Source organism: Oryctolagus cuniculus, chromosome 12 (assembly GCF_051225735.1).
Source record: "Oryctolagus cuniculus isolate XC-2025 breed Fujian yellow rabbit chromosome 12, ASM5122573v1, whole genome shotgun sequence".
Classification (NCBI taxonomy): domain Eukaryota; kingdom Metazoa; phylum Chordata; class Mammalia; order Lagomorpha; family Leporidae; genus Oryctolagus; species Oryctolagus cuniculus.
In genome coordinates, this window is record NC_142878.1 from 4,007,394 (window position 1) to 4,029,326 (window position 21,933).

General features: G+C 45.4%; 2 long non-coding RNA genes across 2 annotated transcripts; both read left to right on the plus strand.

Annotated features, from left to right (window-relative positions):
- Positions 1–1,940: 1,940 nt before the first annotated feature.
- On the plus strand, positions 1,941–9,933 carry LOC138844520 (uncharacterized). The gene is made up of 4 exons (XR_011380413.2): positions 1,941–2,149; positions 5,590–5,678; positions 7,977–8,008; positions 9,791–9,933. It is a non-coding gene; the product is annotated as an uncharacterized LOC138844520 (long non-coding RNA).
- Positions 9,934–18,279: 8,346 nt separating this feature from the next.
- LOC149122918 (uncharacterized) lies at positions 18,280–20,811 on the plus strand. Its single transcript, XR_016218665.1, has 3 exons — positions 18,280–19,881; positions 20,069–20,211; positions 20,646–20,811. It is a non-coding gene; the product is annotated as an uncharacterized LOC149122918 (long non-coding RNA).
- Positions 20,812–21,933: the final 1,122 nt, after the last annotated feature.

Genomic DNA, 21,933 nt, shown 5'->3' on the forward strand with positions numbered 1-21,933 from the left:
GGGGAGAGGGAGTGGGAAAGGGGAGGGTTGCGGGTGGGAGGGACGGTATGAGGGGGAAGCCATTGTAATCCATAAGTCGTACTTTGGAAATTTATATTCATTAAATAAAAGTTAAAAAAAAAGAGGGTGGATGAAGACATCAGAAATGTCCAATGGAGACAAGTTTTTAATTGTTGTTTAGAGGAGAGCAGAATAAATGGTCACGGACAGGAGAAGGCGCTCTGTGTCAAATTTATTTTTTGAATGAAGGGGACAGGAGATGTCTCTGATAGTGATGGAGAGGAGCAATGTGCGGGTAATATCCTCATTGCTGGGACAATTTGCCTTCAACCAGGCACACAAGATTTCCACCTGTAGTATTAGGGTGTGAGGCTGTGTCAGGGCTGAGGGCTCAGATCAGAAAAAGGGGTAGAGAGACAAGTGCAGAAGCTCCCCGCGGCTGCTCCACCGCTCAGAGAATAGGAAGTGAGGGCACTGCTGAGATTCAGAGGCAGGGGAGCTGTCCAGGTGTGAGGCGAGGGAAGAAGGCCTGGGGCATTCCCTAGGGTATGAGCGGGTGGGAGAGGGGCAGGGTGGGGGATGAATGAGCTACAGGCATCGCCACTGGTCTACTTGCAAGTGATGGCGAAGGGTGGGAAATGTCACCCATCAGGCACTGTTCTCTCAGCTAAACTGCAGGGCAGCAGCGCACCCCACACACAGGAGCACAGTGACTGCTTGGTGGGCGTGCGCACACTTGTCCTCACCTGGGCTGCACACCGCGGGAGTGCACAAGGTTTCATGAGGTAGGGGGCCATCTACGGAGCGTCTCCGTATCCTCATTTCAGCCCTAGTGCTCTGAACACTCCTATTATGTGACCATCACAATACCCACACACCTGTCAGTACAGTCACATGGGCTTATGGTTTTTAAAGCAACGTAACCACAGATTTGGGTTTGCTTGGCCCAAGACATTCAGAGGCTTCCAGCTTAAGCAGAGAGTAAAGGCTCCAAAGGCCAGACGAGGTGTCCACTTCAGATGCAGCACTGACCCACAGAAAGCTTTACCTCTGTCAGCGCCCACTGTGCACTGTGAGGCAGGAAGGAGAGTATCTTACTCATAAGCTTGGGCTAAAATCCCAATTAAATAATTAATGGTAAACACCAGGCATCTCTAAACACATTCGTAAAGATTTCTCCAATGGAAAATTATCGAAATTAGGAAATACACTGTTATTTTTATTGCCACAGAACCTATTTGTTATGGAGAATTTTCAAAGTTAAATAATCAATATAAAGCAACTTTGAAAACCCTACACTGATGTCCCTGACAATGCATCGTGGTGACACCCTGGTGTGTCTAGCCCTGCATCAGTAATAAAAGGTGCCAGCACAGACCAGGGCGTGTTCCAGCAAGCACACAGTCACATGCACAGAGCGGATCTGCGTCTTCCACGTAAAATGCACCTTGAACCCTTTTGCGTTTGGTTTGCCTTATATGTCATTAAGATTTCACTGAAGACTTACTTTGAATGGATGTTTCGATGGATCCGTATGCTAATGTACTCTCTAATCCTGTGGGGCTGCTCTTCTTGATTAGTTTCTATTTTAATCTAAACCGCATTAAACAAATCCTTAGGCACAGCCATAATTATTTCCTTAGGGTAAATTCCATTCAGTGAAGATTGGTGAGTCAAAAACTATGTAAATCTTTACGTCTTTCATTATTTTTTCAAGTTACCCTCCGGAAGTATTTCCAAACTCTCGGTCCACTTTCCGACACTGGATACCAGTGTCGTGCTTCTTAATTGATCACTTCTTGATTTTTTTTCTTCCCGTGCTGTGTGCATGGTTGAAGGCCTCGATAAAGAGATTTCTTTTCACCGCTGGGTCGATAGGAAATCTCATTGCTATTGAAGTCTGAGAGCTGTATTTTAACTCTGTGCTTTTACCGCAATGTGTGGTTGTGAGTTTTCTATCCCGGAAGCTTCAGCCCCCCAGACAGGAAGTCCTTAGCTGTCCAGAGCCTGGGAGTGACCAGCTGTTTGACAGAGAGCTGGACAGCCAGGATTTCACGAAGTCGGGCGGCAGGCACAGACTTCCTGTTACTGGCGTCCCCACCAGAACAGAGCCGCCCTCCTCTGCGCTAACATCGGACAGCGTTGGCAAGTGAGCGACCTATTTTCTTTGCTGACAGTTTCTTTCTCCAAAGTGTTTCGCCCCACTTCTTTTTTTCTTTTTCAATATGATCTCATCCTTTTCCAGTTACAGGCATTTGATTGTTTCTGAATTTCTTTCCCCTTTCAGACTGAAGAAATAAATTTAGCCCTGCTAAATTCTATATGGATGTGTCAGTGACTATGTTAGGGAAGGATGAAGTCTTCCTCTATCAGTCTTCTGGGAGAGAACGAGATCTCTGGGAATGGGCTGGGTTTTCCAGACTGCTTTTGGCGTTCTTGTCATGACCCTGTTTATCTCCCTCTGATTGGTGGGAAAGGCCGTGAGTGTCTCCTGATTTACAGCGTTGAATTTCCTTTTGCTCTCTCCTGGGCCTCATTTCTCTCGACTCCTTCGGCCGCACGCCATCCAGCATGTGAGACACTCACTCTCCTGGATGAGGGACGGATGGCCAGGCTGAGTGCCGGGGCAAGGCCGACCCGCACAGCCCTGCTCTGCCTCTCCAGACCTCCACCACGGCAGGGATGAAACTGACGCCCCATCCAGAGGGAGCCTCTAGGAAAATAACCCAGAGCCTGGGCCACTGAAAGGGACGAATACTTGATTAACAACATAAATCCTCTAAATTTAGGTTTTAAAGACACAGGCGTGCAAAATGTTTAAACTCGTGATTTCCCCCCAGACTTTATTCTGAATCTTAAACATCTTTGTTATAAACCAAAAAATTCATCTTGAGAGTTCCCCAAGGTTTGTATTTTCCATTCTCACTAGAGGTGGTGAAGTGAAGACGGCCGTCCGTGATGTGTCTCTGCCACATCACGGAGTATGTGAGAAATACGATGCACTTTCCGTTTCCCCAAAGCCAGAGGAGTAAGCTGCCTTTCATGTTACTAAAGTAGAGTTGTCATGAGTCTTACGTGGTCTAAAATGACCAAGGGTAAGGACTATTAATACGGGAACAGGTGAAATGTTACAATTGTGTTAAAGAGATTCAAAAGAACTGAGGCAAATCTAGGCCCCAGAATTCTGAAATGAATTTACGGAATGATGGGAAATGGATCTGTCTATAGGGTAGTAATCAGTTGCATCCCACGAGTCACAGTTTGCATTTCCATGCGCACAAATTATTTGCAGTCTCATCACTTTGCTATAATTCACAGAGCTGTGAAATCCTTCAGTGCCGACGGAAGACAGAGATAATCCGGATGGGTGAGCTAGACAGAATCTTACCCATTTCCTGGTTTGGATCTATTTCAGTGTCTCAGATCTTTGTCTTTTTAAACTATCCACCCCTAACTGTCTCAGGAGAAAAAAATAATATATTCCTCTTGGCATTTCTTTTCAAAGGCCTTCTCCAGCTGCTCTTTCCCAAAAAGCAATACCTTTGTGGCAGTTTCAGTTGTGTGGTGACTAGTTTAAGAGAAGTAGTATTTACTGAGCACTAAGCATCAGGTAAGTACTAATTACATTGTGTAATGTTTGAATCACAAAATCATTAGGTTGAATAATACTAAGCCATGTTTCCACCTGCTGTGAAAAATGAGTGGAAAAAATGGTGGCTCAGGGTGAGATAAAACTTCTCATCCTTAAAGGTGAAATAATTTAATCATAACCTATTAAGCTCTGTAAACTTGTCTTGCCTAATATCTTCCTTGGAAGCACAGGGGACCAAGGTCATAGCAGAGGCAGAGCCGCTTTGGGGAAGTGAAGAGGTAGACCAGTGCTCTGCCTGCTCGGGCCCCCCCCCGTTACTCTCCTTTATTGCCTCTTTAAAGGATTTACATTCGTTAAAGATCCTCAGAAAACTTCAAATCCCTGTTCTCATCTGTGTCGTTAAAGTCTTCTCTGCACTGGAACTGTTTCCTGATTCCAAGTCCTGTGCTCTTCCATGCTGTCTTTAATGAAATCAAGGGTTGAGCTTGAACCAACATCTTAACTTCAAGTCCAACGCCACAACCAGACATCAGATCCGTCTCAAGGGAGATCTGCCCTCTTGTGGCTCTCTGAGGTCACCTGTCGGAAGTTCACAAGCCTGTCCCGGCTTTATTTGTGGGGAATCTCCATGTAGGATTCCATCTTGAGAAGTGTGGAAGAAGGCCAGCCTGAAATCACAGTCCAGTTTTCCTAGAGACGAAGACTGGGTGGCAGAGAGGCTTAGTCCAGGAAGAGAGAGTGATTGTCAAGCTAGGTCACCCCTGTACTGAATCTGCTGCTGAGCCCACTGCCGCTTGTCGTGTCCTGCTTTGGAATCAGGGTCTTACAAATACCTCCAGACACACTAGAAGCTGCAAGGGCATCAGTCAGGACAGATCAGGTTATGCTACAAAAACATACAGTTCCCAGATCTCAGTAGATTACTCAACAAAATTGAACTCTTAAATTTGCTTACTACATGTACTAGTCAAGGTCCTTTAGAGAAACTAAACCAGTAGAATAGATGGTGGGTCAGTAGGTAGGGAGGGAGACAGACAGACAGGCAGACAGACATGAGGATATTTAGCCTGGGAACTGACTCACCTGTTCATGGGTGCTGTGGATTCTGAGAAGCCTGGTGATCTGCTGTTTGTAAGACAGAGAGTTAGAAAAGTGGGAAGTGTAACTCTGTGCCAGCACTGGCGAGGTGACTCCCACTCTGAGGACAGAGGGCAGAAGAAGAGCTGGTTCTATCATCTAAAGGATAGAACCTCTGACATCCAAAGGCAGGCAAAGATAGATGGCACAGCTCAACGAGAAAGAGAGCAAACATGGCCTTCCTCCACTTCTCTGTTCTGTTTCTGCCATCAGTGGTTAGGATGGGGCTCACCCACATTGGAGTAGACGACCCCCTTTACTCAGTCTACAGATTCAAAGGCTGATGTCTTCTGGAAACATACTCATAGATGCACAAAGTAGTGACATCTTACCACTCTATGGGTGTCACTTAACTCAGTCAAGGTGATCCATGAAGTTAACCGTCACCCACAGGGGCTGTGCTGGCTGCAACCCCTCTGTCACCATAACATGTCCTGCACTATCTCACAGCAGCTGGAAGGGAATTTTGCTCCTGAAAGTTTTGTGCAGGGAGGAGCATTTAGCCTAGCCATGAAGATGCTTGCATTCCACATCAGAGTGCGTAGGTTTGTTTCCCAGCTACAGCTCCTCTGTGCTAGTGTAGACCTTAGGGGTAGCGGTGATGGCTCAAGTGATTGGGCTTGTACCATCCATGTGGGATACCTAGATCAGATTCCTGGCTCTTGGCTTCAGCCGTGGCTGTTCCCACTCATTGTAGGCATTTGTGGAGTAAAGCATTGGATGGGAATTTCTCTCTCGGTTTCTCTGCCTCTCAAATAAATAAGTAAATAAAATGTCAAATATATAGCAAAAAATGTTCATACCTGGTGCATAGTACTCTAGCCATTTCATTAGGCAACACTAATCATTTGTCTATACAGAGCTTCCAGTCTGGCAGGCAGCTGCTGTCCCACCAGGTGTCTGGGAGACTCAGAGCATCTACCAAGAGCTTCAGAGAAACCGCACTGGGGTAAGTCCTGGCTCAGCAGAACACTGAACCTGCAGAACGCATTAAGCCTCGTGCCTCCATAATGCTCCTTTATTAATACTATATTTTATGCCTCTAATGTTTCTCCCTATACTTTCCTTGAGCTATTTTGAGTTACTTAATATCTTAAGTATAACTTAATATCACCTTCTCCAACCATCTGTATTTTCAACTCCCAAAAACCTTGGTCACTTTGATTATAGAAACAAAGTGCCTGAATTGTATTATGAAGTGGTGGCATGTACTAACCATGGATTCAGACAGATCTTTATTTGACTCCAGTTTCTTATCAGCAGTGTAACCTTGAACAAATTGTCCATTTTGACCCTGAATTTTCTAATGTGTTCAAAGGAAAAAAACTATCAAAACAACTTTGGTAAGTGTATTGGTTTTTTATCACTACAACAAAATACCCGAGACAGTGACTTAAGAAGGAAGGAGGCTGTTGGTCTGGAAGTTTGGAGTCCAAGTTCAGGCTGACCCAGTCAGTTGGCCTCTGATGCTGGGGGCAGAGGACTTGCAGAGGAAGGATCCGTTGGTGAACCAGGAAGCAGAGAGTGGCCAGGCTCATCCCAGCTTTTATAACCAACCCTTCTGCGAGAACCCCCTTCTGAGGGCACACCTCCAAAGACCTCAGGGCAGTGCACTGGTCCCACCTCCTCAACACCATAACCGGGTTAAGTTTCCACCCTTTTAGTACCATTAGCTTACAGCTTTGAGGTTCAAAGTCTGGCACGAGTTCTGAAGTCAAATCACGTTCAAGCTGTAGCGGCAGGGCTGTTAACAAGAATAAAAGGAATCGCACATGGCCGAGAGAGTGCTGCCTTTGATGCACAGAAGGCCCTCAACAGTCATTAACACTGGAGCTCGTTTTTCTGGTTTGAAAAGATCTTTCTGGATTTTGGTCCTGCAAAATCAATGCCGGTGCCCATTCACAAGCAGTGGGTCCACGGAGACCAATGAAACTTTATTTCTTGGATCATTTCCTATATTCAAAAACACTTATCAGCACTCAGTCATTTTAGGATAAAAGGCGCTGATTATCTTCTGTTCTTGAAAGCACTATCACCCTTGTTGGCCTAAAGCCAACCTGATTTCTGCACTGGGAGGGCTGCCTTTTGCTTGTAAGAGCCAAGGCTGCCAGCTGCCGGGAGCACCTTCGATGCTGTCTTCACGCAGAGAGAAATCGACATCTGCAGGGAATGTGTCAGCTGGTCTCCATCCTCGTCATCTCCTGCTGCATTGTGGAGCCAGTGGTCGGCAGACAATATCAGCAAACAGCAGCAGCAAAGTGGTCTGGATACAAGATAATAGAGCCTGGGCCTTGGTTGACTGCATTTCTTCTCGGGCTCACTGACAGATTCAGGATCACCGCTCACGTTCCAAGTGCTAGGTTTACACGGGTATGGACGTCGCTTCGTTGACATTGGTCACCCGTCTGCTCACGAGCTGGAAGCCAACTTACTGCTTTGAAGATGTTGATTTATTAACTACTTCCCAGAGCTGGAGAGAGCTGCTCTCCGGTGCAACACCCTGGGCAGGGCTCTGACCTGCATGGCTGCTCCCACCAGCTTACAGGCCTTTCCTTGCTGAGCTCAGATGTTACAGGGGAGACCCTTGGATACACGCATGGGCAGGTCACGACCAGGAGAGATGGTGATGGTGTCACAGGCGCTTGTGCACCCGCCCCCCTCTCTGCCACCTCCCAGACTGGCCGTGTGACGTGGAACAACTTCGGTGTCTCATACCTGAGGCAGATGTGAATGGTTGGTGAGGACTAAAGCCGGGCATAGCTATCGATGGTGACCGGTATACGGTAAGCGCTGATTGTGATGGTGACAGTGGCCGCGCTGCTGGTCACGTCGAGGGACTTGCAGCCCTGTATGTAGGGTGTCAATGAGACATTTAGAGGATGCCTTGTCCTTCTAGACCACAAATAGCAACTTTTTAAAACCCCTTTATTGATATATAATTTACATACCATAAAAGTCATCCATTTAAAGTGTGCAATGGTGTTTCACTCAAATTTGTTATTGTTCCTTCAGTTTGGATAGAATTGGAGTAGTTGTTTAGTTCCTAAATTTTCTTTACTAAATTGGTGACAAATTGATTTCAGAGAATCATATTCAAGAGAAGTCAAATTTAATTTGCTTTCCTTTGTATGATTTGTTAAATTCCACGTTTGAAGACTTTCTACTTATGATCCAAAATATTGCTTTTACATGACTTCCGCCTGGTGTGATCGCTGCTCTCCACCTGGAATCACTGGTCTAAATTCAGATGGATGCAGACTTCAGACAAAGTGGATAGTGGTGAGCTGGTGGACCCTGAGCCAACATACTCGCCCAATCTCTTTGCTCTTAAAATGTTTTAAAAATATAAATTTTACCATCTGCATCTTAGGATACAAATCTCTAGGCTCTCAGGATAGAGGAGGAAGAAGCAGCCTGCAGGTAGCTGGCGATAGTCGCGACCTTGGTCTCCCTCTTGCTTCTTGCCCAGGGCTGCCCCATGGCCTGTGGGCCTGTAGCTTTGTTAACTCTCCTAGCAGGAGCACTCCTAATTCATGTCCCACGAGTGACTTGGGTTCCATGAAAAGATGTTAGCACTTGCATCCAGGCTTACTTTGTTCTAATTTTCAAACATGTTCTGTCCTTGGCGTCTGGCACAGACCCCCTAGTGATACCACGGTCTTCATAATCCACGCACATGAGACCCCGTGACAGCTGCTGAGGGGAAGCCTGCTGTAAAGCCCATGAAAAACTCTGTGTGCCCCTCGTCCGAGCACTGCCATCCCAGCGGGCAGAGAGGTGCTGTCTTAGTCCGTTTGTGTTGCTGTAGCAAAACACCTGCCCCGAGTCCTTTACATGAAAAGAGCTTAACTTAGCTCTTGCTTCTGGAGGCTCAAGAGCTCATGCCGGGATCAGCTCAGCCCTGGTGAGGGCCTCGGGGCACAGGGCATCTCAGTGGCAGAAGCAGGTGCAGATGTCTTGTGAGACAGAAACAAGAAGCCTCGGGGAGAGGCGGGGACAGGCTTACACTTTTCATTAAAAATCCTCCTGCCTGGGAACTCAGTCCTTGAAGACCCAGCCCACTCCATGCGAACAGCATTAATCCATCCGTGAGTGTCGAGCTTCCAGGGACCTAGCTACCTTTCTCAAGGTCCCACCTTTTAAAGGTTCCATCGGCCGGCGCCGCGGCTCACTAGGCTAATCCTCCGCCTTGCGGCACAGGCACACCGGGTTCTAGTCTCGGTCAGGGCGCCGGATTCTGTCCCGGTTGCCCCTCTTCCAGGCCAGCTCTCTGCTGTGGCCCAGGAGGGCAGTGGAGGATGGCCCAAGTGCTTGGGCCCTGCACCCCATGGGAGACCAGGAGAAGCACCTGGCTCCTGCCTTGGGATCAGCGCGGTGCGCCGGCCACGGCAGCCATTGGAGGGTGAACTAACGGCAAAGGAAGACCTTTCTCTCTGTCTCTCTCTCTCTCTCTCACTGTCCACTCTGCCTGTCAACAAATAAATAAATAAAATAAAATAAAATAAAGGTTCCATCACATCACTTCAACACCGCACCATGGTGGGGGTCCCTTCAGCGAGACACTCAGATCATATCCTAACCACATGGGGTGCCGAGATGACACTTTGCCATTCCTGAAGCTGTCGCTGAAGCATCGGCTCCGTTAGCTGCTCCTCAGAGGGAGATTCAAGGCAAAGCAGCCACACTGCCACTTCTCTGGGCTCTCGCATTCCTACTATGAGGTCTTTGTGTTTTAGATTTTCCAGTTTCAAACTAAATATATCGCGTTTTATCATTTTTGAACTCAAGCCAAAAAAATGTTCACCAAGTCATTTTGGGAGGCTGATGAGGAAGTGGGAAGTACAGCAGCTGCACCTACAGGTCCCTGGTCCCCAAGGTTGCAACCCGGCCCCCTTTGCTGTTGGAGGACTAGGAGTCGTTTTATATGTACACCTACATTTTGCTAACCTCAGCCTCTTTTTCTAGAGCTCATTATTTGTTAATGATTTTCTTGGCCCCAGAACTCAAAAATTCGCTTGAGTTCCTTTTCCAAAACTTAGGACTCCCGTTCCATTTGTGCAGCATCTGCGCCGGGCGACATCTGGAACCTGAGGAGATTCCACGCTCGGGCGTGACGCGTCAACGAAATGACTTTTTCATGCTCTTCAGAAGAGATCCAAGAGCATCCTTACGACCAGACAAGCCCAACGGTCCCCCTACAGCAAGTGTTTCTTGTTAAAAATGTCACCTTCTTTTTTTTTTTGAACTTCTCTGTGTATTTTTTTATTTTGTGTCTTTTATAAACAGTTTATAGTTGGGTTTTGTTGTTCTTAGTCCAAACTGAAAATATGTCATTTGAATGGTAAGTTTTACTTTTATAGCAATGGCTGATTTTTTTTTTAATTTTTATTTTTTTTTATTTTTTTAAACTTTTATTTAATACATATAAATTTCCAAAGTACAACTTATGGATTACAATGGCTTCCCCCCCATACCGTCCCTCCCACCCACAACCCTCCCCTTTCCCACTCCCTCTCCCCTTCCATTCACATCAAGATTCATTTTCGATTATCTTAAAATACAGAAGATCAGCTTAGTATACATTAAGTAAGGATTTCAACAGTTTGCTCCCACACAGAAACATAAAGTGAAAAATAATAGATGATTTTTTTTAAATGATGATGAAATCAGAGCAGACCTATTGTCATGTTTAATCCCAGTGAGAGTCAAGTTGGGAATTGATAATTTCTTTTTTTTTTTTTTTTTTACAGAGGATCAGTTTAGTATGCATTAAGTAAGGATTTCAACAGTTTGCACCCCCATAGAAACACAAAGTGAAATATATTGTTTGAGTACTCGTTATAGCATTAAATCTCAATGTACAGCACATTAAGGACAGAGATCCTACATGAGGAGTAAGTGCACAGTGACTCCTGTTGTTGACTTTACCAATTGACACTCCTGTCTATGGCATCAGTAATCTCCCTATGCTCCGGTCATGAGTTTCCAAGGCTATGGAAGCCCTCTGAGTTCTCCGACTCTTATCTTGTTTAGACAAGGTCATAGTCAAAGTGGAGGTTCTCTCCTCCCTTCAGAGAAAGGTACCTCCTTCTTTGAAGACCTGTTCTTTCCACTGGGATCTCACTCGCAGAGAACTTTTGCCAGAGTGTCTTGGCTTTCCATGCCTGAAATACTCTCATGAGCTTTTCAGCCAGCTCCGAATGCCTTTAGGGCTGATTCTGAGGCCAGAGTGCTATTTAGGACATCTGCCATTCTATGAGTCTGCTGAGTATCTCACTTCCCATGTTGGATCACTCTCCCCTTTATTTACTCCATCGGTTAGCGTTAGCAGGTACTAGACTTGTCTATGTGCTCCCTTTGACTCCCAGTCCCTCCACCATGACCAACTGTGAACTGAAACTGATCACCTGGAACAGTGAGATGGCATTGGTACATGCCACCTCGATGGGATTGAATTGGAATCCCCTGGTATGCTTCCAACTCCACCACTTGGGGCAAGTCAGCCTGAGCATGTCCCAAATTATACATCTCTTCCCTCTCCCATTCCCACCCCCATGTTCAACAGGGATCACATTTCAGTTAATTTTCAACACTTAAGAATAACTGTGCATCAATTACAGATCTAAACCAGTCATATTAAGTAGAACAGATAAAAAAACTACTAAGAGGGATAATGTATTAAGTTGTTCATTAACAGTCAGGGCTATGCTGATCAAGCCACCGTTTCCCATAGTGTCCACCTCACTCCAACAGGTTTCCCTCTTGGTGTTCAGTCAGTCGTCACCGATCAGGGAGAACATATGGTATTTGTCCCTTTGGGACTGGCTTATTTCACTCAGCATGATGTATTCCAGATTCCTCCATTTTGTTGCAAATGACTGGATTTCGTTGTTTCTTACTGCGGTATAGTATTCTAAAGAGTACATATCCCATAATTTCTTTATCCAGTCTATTGTTGATGGGCATTTAGGTTGGTTCCAGGTCTTAGCTATTGTGAATTGAGCTGCAATAAACATTAGGGTGCAGACCTCTTTTTTGTTTGCCAATTTAAATTTCTTTGGGTAAATTCCAAGGAGTGGGATGGCTGGGTCGAACGGTAGGGTTATCTTCAGGTTTCTGAGGAATCTCCAGACTGACTTCCATAGTGGCTTGACCAGTTTGCATTCCCACCAACAGTGGGTTAGTGTCCCTTTTTCCCCACATCCTCGCCAGCATCTGTTGTTGGTAGATTTCTGCATGTGAGCCATTCTAACCGGGGTGAGGTGAAACCTCATTGTGGTTTTGATTTGCATTTCCCTGATTGCTAATGACCTTGAACATTTTTTCATGTGCCTGTTGGCCATTTGGATTTCCTCTTTTGAAAAATGTCTATTGAGGTCCTTGGCCCATCTCTTAAGTGGGTTGTTGGTTTTGTTTTTGTGGAGTTTCTTGATCTCTTTGTAGATTCTGGTTATTAACCCTTTATCTGTTGCATAGTTTGCAAATATTTTTTCCCATTCTGTCGGTTGTCTTTTCACTCTCCTGACTGTTTCTTTTGCAGTACAGAAACTTCTCAATTTGATGCAATCCCAATAGTTGATTTTGGCTTTGACTGCCTGTGCCTCCCAGGTCTTTTCCAGAAATTCTTTGCCTGTGCCAATATCTTGAAGGGTTTCTCCAATGTTCTCTAGTAACTTGATGGTGTCAGGTCGTAGATTTAGGTCTTTAATCCATGTTGAGTGGATTTTTGTGTAAGGTGTAAGGTAGGGGTCTTGCTTCATGATTCTGCATGTGGAAATCCAATTTTCCCAGCACCATTTATTGAATAGACTGTCCTTGCTCCAGGAATTAGTTTTAGATCCTTGATCAAATATAAGTTGGCTGTAGATGTTTGGGTTGATTTCAGGTATTTCAATTCTGTTCCATTGGTCTATCCATCTGTTTCTGTACCAGTACCATGCTGTTTTGATTACAACTGCCCTATAGTATGTCCTGAAATCTGGTATTGTGATGCCTCCGGCTTTGTTTTTGTTGTACAAGATTGCTTTAGCTATTCGAGTTCTCTTGTGCCTCCATATAAATTTCAGCACCATTTTTTCCAGATCTGAGAAGAAGGTCTTCGGTATCTTGATTGGTATTGCATTGAATCTGTAAATTGCTTTTGGGGGAATGGACATTTTGATGATATTGATTCTTCCAATCCATGAGCATGGAAGATTTTTCCATTTCTTGGTATCCTCTTCTATTTCTTTCTTTAAGGTTTTGTAATTTTCATCGTAGAGATCTTTAACGTCTTTGGTTAAGTTTATTCCAAGGTATTTGATTGTTTTCGTAGCTATTGTGAATGGGATTGATCTTAGAAGTTCTTCCTCAGCCATGGCATTGTCTGTGTATACAAAGGCTGTTGATTTTTGTGCATTGATTTTATACCCTGCTACTTTGCCAAACTCTTCTATGAGTTCCAATAGTCTCTTAGTAGAGTTTTTTGGGTCCCCTAAATACAGAATCATGTCATCTGCAAAGAGGGATAGTTTGAGTTCTTCCTTCCCAATTTGTATCCCTTTAATTTCTTTTTCTTGCCTAATAGCTCTGGCTAGAACCTCCAGAACTATATTGAATAGCAGTGGTGAGAGTGGGCATCCCTGTCTGGTTCCAGATCTCAGTGGAAATGCTTCCAACTTTTCCCCATTCAATAGGATGTTGGCTGTGGGTTTTTCATAGATTGCTTTGATTGTATTGAGGAATGTTCCTTCCAAACCCAGTTTGCTTAGAGTTTTCATCATGAACGGGTGTTGTATTTTATCAAATGCTTTCTCGGCATCTATTGAGATAATCATATGGTTTTTCTTCTGCAGTCTGTTAATGTAGTGTATCACATTGATTGTCTTGCGCACATCAATCCATCCCTGCATACCAGGGATAAATCCCACTTGGTCTGGGTGGATGATCTTTCTGATGTGTTGTTGCATTCTATTGGCGAGAATTTTATTGAGGATTTTTGCATCTATGTTCATCAGGGATATTGGTCTGTAATTCTCTTTCAGTGCTGCATCTTTCTCTGGCTTAGGAATTAAGGTGATGCTGGCTTCATAGAAAGAATTTGGGAGGACTCCCTCTTCTTCGATTGTTCTGAATAGTTTGAGAAGAATTGGAGTTAGTTCTTCTTTAAACGTCTGGTAGAATTCAGCAGTGAATCCATCTGGTCCTGGGCTTTTCTTTGTTGGGAGGGCCTTTATTACTGTTTCAATTTCTGTCTCAGTTATGGGTCTGTTTAGGTTTTCGATGTCTTCCTGGTTCAATTTAGGCAGGTTGCATGTGTCCAGGAATCTATCCATTTCTGATAGGTTTCCCTGTTTGCTGGCATACAAGTCCTTGTAGTAATTTCTGATGATTCTTTTTATTTCTGTGGTGTCTGTTGTTACATTTCCTTTTTCATCTCTGATTTTATTGATTTGGGTCTTTTCTCTTCTTTTTTTAGTTAGTTGTGCCAATGGGGTGTCAATTTTGTTTATTTTTTCAAAAAACCAGCTCTTCGTTTGGCTGATTTTTTGTAATGTTTTTCTTGATTCAATCCTGTTGATTTCTTCTCTGATTTTAATTATTTCTCTTCTCCTACTAGATTTGGGTCTGATTTGCTGTAGGTTTTCTAGATCCTTGAGGTGAATTGAAAGCTCATCTATTTGGTGTCTTTCCAATTTCTTGATGTAGGCACCTATTGATATAAACTTTCCTCTTAACACTGCTTTTGCTGCATCCCATAAGTTTTGGTATGTTGTGCTGTTATCCTCATTTACTTCCAGAAAGTTTTTGATTTCTCTTTTGATTTCATCTATGACCCATTGTTCATTCAGGAGCATGTTGTTCAATCTCCATGTGTTTGCGTATGCTCTAGGGATTCCTGAGTTGCTAATTTCCAACTTCATTCCTTTATGGTCTGAGAAGCTGCATGGTATGATTCTAATTCTTTTGAATTTGCTGAGACTTGCTTTATGGCCTAGTATGTGGTCAATCCTAGAGAAGCTTCCATGTACTGCGGAGAAGAATGTAAAATCTTTAGCTGTAGGATTGAAAGTTCTGTATATATCTGTTAGATCCATTTGGGCTATAGTGTCGTTTAAATCTACTGTATCCTTGTTGATCTTCTGACCGGATGATCTGTCTATTTCTGAGAGTGGAGCATTGAAGTCCCCCAGTACTACTGTATTGGGGTCTAAGTCTCCCTTTAAGTCCGTTAATAAATCTTTTAGATAAACTGGTGCCCTGTAGTTAGGTGCATATACATTGATAATTGTTATATCTTCCTGTTGAATTGATCCCTTAATCATGATATAGTGTCCCTCTTTGTCTCTCTTAACAGTTTTTGTGGTAAAGTTTATGTTGTCCGATATTAAGATGGCTACGCCCGCTCTTTTTTCATTTCTGTTGGCATGGTATATCTTTTTCCAGCCTTTCACTTTCAGTCTGTATGGATCTTTGTTGGAAAGATGTGTTTCTTGTAAGCAGCAAATAGATGGGTTTTGTTCTTTAACCCAATCAGCCAATCGGTGTCTTTTAACTGGACAGTTCAGGCCATTCACGTTCAAAGTGACTAATGATAAGTGGTAACTTTGCCCTGCCATTTGCCAAAGATAAGTTCTAATATATGCTTTGAATTCCCTGTGATCTTTTGCTGTGAGGTTTCCTTCCTTGGTTTCCTTCCTTTACCTTCTTTCATATTGATGACCGTGTTTCTGTGTTTCTGTGTGTAACACATCTTTAAGCATCTTTTGCAGGGCTGGACGAGTGGCAACAAATTCTTTCAATTTCTGTTTGCAATGAAAAGTCTTTATTTCACCTTCATTCACAAATGATAGCTTTGCAGGATATAATATTCTGGGCTGGCAGTTGTTCTCTCTTAGTACCTGGGCTATATCTCGCCATTCCCTCCTAGCTTTTAGAGTTTCTGATGAGAAGTCAGCTGTGAGTCTGATTGGAGATCCTCTGAGAGTAATCTGACGTTTCTCTCTTGCACATTTTAGGATCTTTTCTTTATGTTTCACTGTGGAGAGTTTAATTACAACGTGTCGTGGTGAGGATCTCTTTTGGTCGTGTTTATTAGGGGTTCTGTGGGCTTCCTGTACTAGGATTTCTCTGTCCTTCTCCAAACCTGGGAAATTTTCTGCTAATATTTCACTAAAAAGGCCTTCTAATCCTTTCTCCCTCTCCATGCCTTCAGGAACTCCTAGAACCCGAATGTTGGGTTTTTTAATAGTATCCTGAAGATTCCCGACAATATGTTTTAGATTTCTAATTTCCTCTTCTTTTCTTTGGTCTGACTGTATCCTTTCCTGTTCTCTGTCTTCTAAGTCCGATATTCTCTCTTCTGCTTCACCCATTCTGTTTGTAAGGCTCTCTATTGTGTTTTTCATTTGATCTATTGAATTCTTCACTTCAGTCACTATCCCAGTTTCCTGTTGTACTAGTTGTTTCGTTTCATTTTGATTCCTCCTTAATATTTCATTTTCACGAGAGAGATTTTCTATCTTGTCCATTAAGGATTTCTGTAGTTCAAGAATTTGTTTTTGAGAACTTCTTAATGTTCTTATCAATTTTTTGAGATCTGCTTCTTGCATTTCTTCTATGTCATCATCTTCATAATCTTGAATTGGGGTGTCTTTTTCATTTGAGGGCGTCATGGTGACTTCCTTGTTTTTATTACCTCGGTTTTTGCGTTTGTTATTTGGCATATTGGAGATATTTGGTTTCTTCACTGTGGTGCTTTTTCTTGTTATACTATGACTCTAGATTAAGTGGACTATCTGTTTTTGATGGAGCCTTAGGGCTTGAGATGGGTGTGGCCTGAGAGCTCTGGTGTGCCAAAGGTGACACTCCCAGGTTAGGTGTGGTAAATCTCTCTTTCTTTCTTTTTTTTTTTTTTTTTTGATTCAAAAGGGAAGTAATTCCACACAGCTGAACGAAGTTGGAGGTAGTTAGCAGGCAAATGATATACCCACAGGGCCAGAGATCGGAAGCTCTTTCCCAAGATCCCCATAGGGAATCTGTTCAGCCCTCAGAGTGGGCTCAAATTCTCCTTCAGCCTCCCACTGGGTTGCCAAAGTTACGGAATTGTAGCGTCTCTGGAGAGTGCTCACGTGAATTCCGTGAGTTCTCTCCCCCACCGTCTCTTTTTTCACAGTCTCAGTTCAGTAGCACCACAAATTTACTAGGTCCTAATCTCCTGTTAATTCGCCCCGCCCAGAGTCAGGTTTTTCTGCTATGCTCAGGGCCGGTGCAGACCTGAGGTCGCTCTGCTTATGACGTATGTCCAAGATGGCGCCTGCTCTTTGTCTTGCTCGCCCTTGAGAGGTGAGCGGAGAGAGAGAAACCCGTGTCCGTACTAGTCACCCTTTTTTTTTTTTCTCTCTCTCTCTCTCTTCCAGTTAGCCTTGTGAACTCCCCCCCCCCCCCCCGGGGTCGTTCCCTCTAGTCTCCTCTCTCCGCTTGCCTGCCGGTGTCTCGGGCTATTGAGGTTCGGCTCACCTCGTGTTCCAGCGCTGGTGTGTTGAGTCTGCCGCTGATGTCCCGAACTGTGGGCTCCCACGCTCTCCATGCAGGTCCGCTGTGAGTCACGCGTTCCGGAAGAGTTTCTTCTGCTGTTTCCTCCCCTACTCTTCCTTGAACCTGCAGTATCTCCACTTTTATTAAACTATCTCTCCCCAGACTATCAGTGTGCTCCCTTCCTATTCCGCCATCTTGCCGGAAATCCAAAAATGTCACCTTCTTAATCTATTGCCTGGTTGCCCAGCAGCCGTGTCTATTCTGCGGTTTCTAGTCTCACTCTGATGCTCACAGGGAACAGAAAGCAAGAGAAAAGTGGCACTTTCCCCCGTTCTGTCTGCAGAAAACGTCTTTCCTTCGCTCTCTGTACCTGAGCCAGAACCTGCCTTTTCATCGGAGCCCTCGGTCCACAGAGTCACATGCTGACTGCAGCATAATGTCCTGGACAGAGCCTTGCAAATGTCAGCTTCCCTTCAGTAGACTGGACAGTGGCAGCCTGTACCGAGGTGGCATTTTGGGGATTGTATCCTAGCGTGTTATCCTTTGCAAGAAATGAACTGATGTGGCCAGTTTTGGTCTCTGCTATAAGAATATATAAAATAATATCTATCTATCTATCTATATCTATCTATCTAGCTATCTAGCCAATCCAACATCTGTCTGTCTGTCTATCTATCCATCTATTTATCTATCCATCTATCTATCTATCCATCTATCTATCTATCTAGCCAATTCAACATCTGTCTGTCTGTCTGTCTATCTATCCATCTGTCTATCCATCCATCTATCTATCTATATATTTCAGAGGAAGCAAAGATGGAAGCGGTCCATGAGGATGAGATTGGGGATTAGAAGACTTAGGAGGGGGCTGGTGGGGCTCTGGGTTTCCCTGTGACAATCTTAGAAACTGTCAATCCATGCTGGATCTCAAGAGCTAAGGCAAGAAAATATGTCTGGTTTCTGTTTCTCTGGTGAGAATTACCCTCGAGTGTGAAGAGTTTGTACTTTATCAGTTTCTTCCCCTCTTCACCCAGCTCCATAACCAATGTTCATCCACTGACATCCGGAACAGCGGCAGCTTTCTGATCCGGACTCCTCCCCCCGGTTATCCAGCCCACTGTATGCAGACAGTATAAAAGGAAAAGCAAGAGGCATGGCCTCCCTCGAAGGGAGATAAAGCCGTTCTGGCACACCGTGGCTCTGCCTGGGAATTCTTTTGGGATCTCCAAGCAGCCTCCGACTTTTCAAGACCCAGAAATGGGAGGACCTGGTAGGCTCATACGTGGAAAGAGGAAACTAGCACCAGCTGGGCCCGGGACTGACTTTGCACACATGTGTTCCTCACCTGCTGGGAGGCATTGGCTGCCATTGACCTCTGCCCTCTGTGATCCCTCTCCAGCAAAACAGGAGATGCCTGAGGCCAAGGTCACTGAGCAGCCATGAGCCTAGAGGCTCAGAAGAAGTCCTGCAGTCATCGTGCCCGCGATGTCAGTCATAAGTGAGGCACCGAAAAGGCCTCCAGAGACACCTGGTTCTATCCAGCCAACGCCAACCAAGGGTCCCACCAGTGCCTACGCAAGTCTAGCTCGACCCTGCCACAGTCCTGGGTCTGCGGCAATGGCACAAAGTTGGATCTGAGCCACACACTCAGGACACTTCAGTGAGCCCTTAGCGCTCTCTACGAGGTTCTCAGCAAGCCCTGCGGTGACCTCTGACCTACTTGCGCAGCAAAACAACCCACAATGACCAATGATGATCCTGTTGTTTTGGTGCCTTGAATTTTCTAAATCTCTGGCTGCCATTTCTCGTTTGGTCCTCCATTGTGTAGAGGGAAACTGAGGCACAGAGCAGTTAAAACTCACTTCCCCAAAATCACACTTGCCAAGTTAGGAGGGGGCCTGAATCAGCTCCGTGTGCTCTGCCTCCGTCCTATGAATGACGCCATCAGACTGACTGAAGGAGCTTGCCTACACTCACAAGAACGCTTTCCAAAAGCTTTGCACTGAAATAAAGTCACGTTTCACTTCATTTTCCATGAACTTTGTGAGCTAGCTGTGTGTAAACACCGGGACATGACAGGGTTTCCCACGCATGGGCACGGCTGTTCCCCCCGGGAACACTTTACACAACAAGAGGTGGTGAGCCAGACTTCACCAGGGCTGGCTCCCGGCACAGATACAGCAAAAGGGAGAATTGTAGTTACAAAGTGATGAGTTTCCGTAATTTTCTACTTTGCTTTAATATACTTAATTGGAAGCTTTATAACTTAATTTTGAATAATGGCTCATTTTAACAGATAGCTCATGGGATTTCTGAATCTAAGCGGTCAGTTCCCAGAGACCCATGTGAAACTGCTTCCTAGCTCCAGTCCTTCCCAGCTGTGTGGCGTGGGGCAAATGGTCTCGGAGCTGCCACCTGCGAACCGGATGTGGAACCAGCCCTGCTCTGCTCTGAGAAGACCAGGGAGGGTGCATACTGCAAGCCCAGAGCTGGGCTCCGGAGGTGGCGCCCTCAGCCGTGAGAGAGCTGCCTTACTGGAGTGGTCTCTCTCGGTTATGCCTCCAGGTGAATCCGCCAAGGGAAGAAGAGGAGGGATGTGCCAAGGAGGTGCAACCAACCTGTGTTAAACACTAAATGTGAGTCCAACCCTAATGCAAAGGCTCGGTATGGGCAGCACCAAACGATCCAGCTGCCCAAAAACAAGGGTCTGCAAACTTGATTTCCAGCCTGAAGATGAACTAGAATCAGTGTTGATTACAGTAAGACACAGCTACTTCTTCGTTTTTCCTTTCCATCTCATCTACACTCATCTCTGTTTCACAGCTGTGGACAGTAAGCTTCAAAGAGGTGGGAAGTGTTCCAGGTCACTCAGCTGGCAGAGAGAGAGCCACGTTCAATCCAGGGCCGCAGTCAAGATCTGCCTCACCACTGTGTGGGAACAATTGTTCCAGGAGAGATCCATGAAGGTAACACGGTGGGGATGGACATTTATTCTAATTATGGCTTCGGCTGGAAGTCAGGTTTGGGGACCAAGGTTGCTGAACAGCTGGATCACTGGTGTTGCTCATTGACAGTAAATGCAGGCAGAGCTGAGCAGGCTGATTCAATATGCTAGGTCCCAGGGGCTACTCAGACAAGCGACACAGCCTTTCCCGAGGTGAGGAAGCAGACTGCTGACCCCAGAAAAGCTTTTGACGGAGGCAGGGGCTACAGGAGACCTCCTGCCAAGTGCAGTCAGGTGATGGAGGCTCCTGGATGTGCTCTGAGAGAATCTGCAGGGACTGGAGCACTCTTGTCCTGCCTCTCCCCTCCAGAGCACCTGCACGTGTGCTGATCCCTGTCGCCCACTCCCCTCCTCTCCTATCACTGCCTCCCCAGCTCTGTCCTCTGCATTCTCCAGGCAGAACCCCTCTCCCGGCTGGACGACCTTTTGTGCTTCCATAGGCCCCGGGGCCTGTGTGTTCTTATCACAGACCTAATGGACCACCTCGCCATGGTCGAATGCCTCTGTCTCTCCCATTAAATGAGGATTCCTGGGAGGCAGGGACTGTGCCACCTGACTGCATGTAAGTAGCACCAGGTACGATGTCTCTTTCCACTCACGCTTGATGAACGCCCAGGGAAGGAACAAATGAGCTAAGGCTGAGCGGGACCCCCAGGGATGTCAGGGACATGGCTCTGGGGAAGGACGAGGAAGACACAAGTGGGAAGCAGATTTTGCTTTACCGAAAGATCTAAACGTGCTCTCCTTTTTTTTTTATTTATTTATTTATTTTTGACAGGTAGAGTGGACAGTGAGAGAGACAGAAAGGTCTTCCATTGCTGTTGGTTCACCCTCCAATGGCCGCCGCGGCCGGTGCGCTGCAGCCGGCCCATCACGCTGATCCGAAGCCAGGAGCCAGGTGCTTCTCCTGGTCTCCCATGGGGTGCAGGGCCCAAGCACCTGGGCCATCCTCCACTGCACTCCCTGGCCACAGCAGAGAGCTGGCCTGGAAGAGGGGCAACCGGGACAGAATCCGGTGCCCCAACCGGGACTAGAACCCAGAGTGCTGGTGCTGCAGGCAGAGGATTAGCCAAGTGAGCCGTGGCGCCAGCCAACATGCTCTCCTTAACAGAGGTTTCTTTGTCTTTCCCTTACATATCAGCCACACAGACAACACCTTTCACTTAGAGTGCTTTCCGCAGGGGACCTACTTGTGTCTTTAGTCAATGACAGATGTCCACATGGGAAAGCTTGGGAATCACCCACTGCACTGGGGAGGGTGTGGAGCCTTCTAGAATGATCAGAGTGCAGTTGCTGCCTGCCTTCCTGCAGCTTTCCCTCCCACCACTCCGGCCATTCCAGTTCAAGGAATCTCGTGAACTGATTGAGCATCCCTGGTCTGAAACTTTGAAATCTAAGCTGCTCCAAAGTCCAATGTTTTACTATCAATATGATATCAGCATGATGCTAGGAATAGAAAATCCCACATCTGATTTCCTAAGACAAGCTGGCTGTCAAAACACAGGTGTGCTAACAATATTGTATAAAATTACCTTCAGATCATGCGGATAGGTATGTATGAATGAGAAGTGAATTTAAGGCTTAGGTTTGGGTCCTATATTCAAGATACCTGTTTATTTATATGCAAGTATTCCAAAAATTAAAAAAAAGAAATGCAAAGTCTAAAACAATTTTCTGTTCCCAA